The following is a 4,402-nucleotide window of genomic DNA, read 5'->3' as shown; positions in this document are numbered from 1 at the left end:
CCAACAGAAGTTTAGCAGTAAATAATGTTAAGCATGTGAATTGGGGGCGGGGCAGGGGGGAATTTGCATTTGTATCTCATATGGTTTGTTGCCCAAGTAGAACTGAGTGGCTACATTTTTCTATTTTTTCGTGTCTTGTTTTGTTAATCATTCCAAACACATTTGTTCCATTCCATAAAAATGAGCAGCTTACCTTCTACCTTTGTGAAATTACTGTTAATCATTCTCTAATGCCTGCATTATCCTGTTTAAACCGTTCCCCTGCGGTTTTACAATTCCTTCTGCTCACTAATCCAACAGGAGGAATGATGTGCAAACAAGCAAAATAGAGAAACAAATAGGTTTTCTTGTGAATCATCCTTATAAGCCTCATCAGTGACATTAGAGTTTCTCAAACTGTTATTTAAGAATCAAATAAATCTATAGATAAAGCATTCAAGTCAGTGGGCTTGAAATTAATCCAGGTGATGATATAAGCTCAATATAAGATAGAGGATGCTTTTATACCCATGAATCATCCCTACTTCCTGCACCTAGCCTTAATATTGACTGATAGAACAACATTCTTAAAACCTGACTATAGCGAAATAATAATTGGCAACATGTGAGGCATATAATGGAAAGAGAAAATGCATATAATTTCCTAAGACTTACATCCCCATTGCTAGCCAAACTTACCTCAAATGATAAAGGACTGTGTATCTCCATGTATATTAGTCCGTTCTTACACTGCTAATAAAGACATATGCAAGACTGGGTAATTATAAAAGAAAGGGACTTAATGGACTTACAGTTCCACATGGCTGGGGAGGCCTCACAGTCATGTCAGAAATCAGAGGAGAAGCAAGACACATCATACATGGCAGCGGGCAAGAGAGCTTGTTCAGGGGAACCCCCATTTATAAACCATCAGATCTCATGAGACTTATTCACTACCACGAGAATGGTATGGGGTGATCCACCCCTATGATTCAATTAACTCTACCTGGTCCTGTCCTTGACATGTGGGGATTATTAAAATTCAAGGTGAGATTTGAGTGGGGACAGAGCGAAACCATATCACTGTGTAATTATTACATGAGCAAGCCCATCAATAAATATTGCCACATATCTGCATTGAAGATGAGAACATCCAATCAGCTGGATATTTCTTAAATATCTGAATGTTTGATGTTATACAAGTGAAATATTCAGATATTTACCTGCAGTTTATCATTCTCATGCATGTTTCATACTCTGTGTATAGTACTTGAATATACATTTTTTTTTTTTGCATGACAGAATCTTTACTTTTAAATGATTACTGATACACCAAGTAATAACATGTAACAAGTTCTTGAANTTTTTTTTTTTTAAACTAGATCTAAGAAAGAAAAAGTCAACAGTGATATACATGTTGCTTGAGCCAAAAGGCATATATACCTTGCCAAAAAGACAACATATACCCATTAAATTCCTAAGAAATATGAGGTAAAAAGATGAAATCTTTAGATAATTTGTAAGTCTGTACAAAAAAGCTAGATTTGCTACTGCCCAAAAAGTGGAAGGACCTACTATATAATATATGGAAATAATTTAATGCCATTTCATAAGAATATAACTAGAGCTGTGCTAAAGCTTCATATTCATGAGGGCATCTAAAATGCCACTCCACAGAACAGGTGCTTCTCTCTTCTTCTATCCATTTATGCGGTAGTTTTCATGGATTTCTGGCCGAATGTCACAGACAAAAGCCAAGAGGTTATCCAAGACTTCATCCCTGTTCTGCCGGAAGTAGGTCTGGAGGATGGTCATCTTCTCCTGGGTCTCCTTCTCCACTTCAGTGCTGCAACTGCCATGGGATCCCAGTGCCGCAGCTTCCTTGGCCTTGAATTCTTTCTCCCTCTGCAGGCGGTACTGTTCAATTTCGGCCTGAGCTGCTTCTTTGGCCTGCTTCAGCCTCCGGTTCTTTCTTTTACGGGCCTCGGACACCTTCTCGGCTGCCCGCTTCTCAGCCTGCAGCAGCTGCTGAATCCCCTGCGACTGACTAGCCATGGCGGCAGCGATTCTGAGACCCTTGAATATACATTTTGGACCAATATTTTATTTGGCTTTCTGGAATTATATAACTGTAACATTATACATCCATGATCATGTCATATTTATTTTTATGAGTAAATATTAAAATTTTTTTGATTGGTAAATTAGAGATAAGCATGATCGGGGTATATCGGCCCCATTTAGATGCTAAACCAGTATTATCTGATAGCAATTCACGGAACCAGTATTATTTGATAACAATACAAGCCAGTATTATCTGATAACAATTCTGCTTCCTTTGCCAGCTTCTAAAGAGACCTAGGGAGTGAAGGAAGCACAATGGGAACACTGAGTGTACATCTCATTTGATAAATTTCTTTCTATCCATCCATCCTCAGGATATCAAACACAATAAAAAAGAACACAAAGATAATGAAACAAGAAGCTGACCAGATGCCCGAAGTAACAATATCAAGTTCTGAAATAAAACCTTTCTATTCTCCATCAGTTAGGATAGAAGCAACTTTCCCTCTTCAATTATGCCACAATCCTAATTTCTGCATTTTAGTTCTACTTGTCTAGGGTCCTAGCAATGATGTCGCTCTATCATTAAGTTCAATTGTGACTGAGTGGGAAGGGAGAATATTTCCCAGTCACCTTCTTCTTGCCTTGTGGGAAGTCACAGAAGGATGTCAAATATTATCACATGGATTATGTCACGCTTCTGTCAAGCAACCCACTTGACTACCATCATAGGAAAAGTTGATTGAAATATAAATTAAACTATGGTTAATTTTTACCATCACTGTACATGTAATACCGATACAAGATACACATGTAGCCTGAAGACCACTTCATCTTCAATGGGGTCCTTAATTGTGATGTTCTTTTTTTAACCTACAGCATCATTGATACAAACCCTGATACTCCTGCTCTTATTTCTACCACAATATTTTATAGACAACCCTTTTCTATGATTTACACCTCATTATAAAATCACATTTCTTGGCTGTCAGAAAGAAATTGAGTGCAGCAAGCTAGGAACTAGTTCTGTGACATACTGAGATGGCATATCAGCCTGGAGGTATAAGTCCCAAAGCAGAAAGTGAGAATTATAGATACCACCTACATTCATTCATAAATAGGAGAAGAAATAATGATGGTACAGAACAGTGATTTTCAAGTCATAATGCAAGAGATTCTTAATAGTATTTTAAACTTTTAAAAATGGATTTATGATTGAAGATATCAAAATTTACCAGAGCTCATTTCCCCCTTGCACTCTAAATTAGTCTCACATTTATCTTATTGAAAAACACAGATATTAATGAGTTATAAAATGAAATCCAGTGGCTCAACTCTCTTCAGAAGGAGGGTCTACCAGTGCCCTTAAAGCTCTACCACTAATGATAACACTAGTTATTTTTGCTGTTTGAACTTTGACCTGTTATTTTGACCAGTTCAAGGAGATATGTGAGCATAGCATGTAACACTGATTTGTACCTAATTATGAATCAAAGTTTCTTAAATCATTTACATAAATTTGTATAATGTGGAAAGAACTGAAAATTAGACTTATGAGCTTCACAAATCATTTATTCTACTTTAACTCTTTATTAACGTGTCACTTTTTTTAAAAGAATCAACAGATCCTTCTTTGATGCAGCACCCTCCACTTTTCACATTCTAACCCTCCAGCATCTAACAACCTGCTTTCATGTGTTCAGGAAATGTATATAATGAGTGTATGTGTGTGAGTGCATTATTGTATGTGTGTGTGTTTCCTTCTCATTGATGAAAAAGTGTATAGAGTGCTCATCACTGGAGAGCTTCATGAAGTGAATGAAACCCCTGTTTTCTATGATGTTATTATTCCCCTCAGAAGCCTGGGCCAGATGATCTCTTACAGTCATTTTTTGATCTATAACTCAGTGATCAGTGAGCCAGCTTTAGGTCATCCTGCACTCATTAGTACATAACACTATTGCTCAAGGGTACTATATGGTGCCCCTGGGCCCTGAAAAAATTAATCTACAACTCCAAGAGTCTCAATTACTGCCAGGGATTGATGTAGGTAGTGGAAAACAAATTCCATTAATATCTTGCTAAGTAGTTAATCAGCAAGTCAAATAATAATAATGAAGTGTTAGATCTGTTTTCTCATTCTGTCCTTTATGGACAGAAAGAATACCTGTTAGGTGTGTTCCTCTTAAACAGCCCTTAATAAATTTTAAAGTTGTGATCAAGACTTCCCTTGGGTTTCTTATCTCTAAACTAAATAAACCCCATTCCTTTCATCTTTACAAGTAAGATCTGTTTTCATCCCTTTAATCATTTTCATTATTCTCTCCAGTGTTCTCTTTAGTATATTCACATCCGTAGC

The 4,402-nt window shown here is 36.8% G+C and overlaps 1 pseudogene across 1 annotated transcript; it reads right to left on the bottom strand.

Moving 5' to 3' along the window:
* Nucleotides 1–1,558: 1,558 nt before the first annotated feature.
* LOC108515494 (V-type proton ATPase subunit G 1 pseudogene) lies at nucleotides 1,559–2,050 on the bottom strand (annotated as a pseudogene). The gene has a single exon (XR_001881538.1). The product of XR_001881538.1 is annotated as a V-type proton ATPase subunit G 1 pseudogene (transcript).
* Nucleotides 2,051–4,402: the final 2,352 nt, after the last annotated feature.

The sequence above is a fragment of the Rhinopithecus bieti genome, unplaced genomic scaffold (assembly GCF_001698545.2).
Source record: "Rhinopithecus bieti isolate Rb0 unplaced genomic scaffold, ASM169854v2 scaffold_34373, whole genome shotgun sequence".
Classification (NCBI taxonomy): Eukaryota; Metazoa; Chordata; class Mammalia; order Primates; family Cercopithecidae; genus Rhinopithecus; species Rhinopithecus bieti.
The sequence above is the reverse complement of the archived record's forward strand: the minus strand, read 5'-3'. Positions and strand labels throughout refer to the sequence as shown.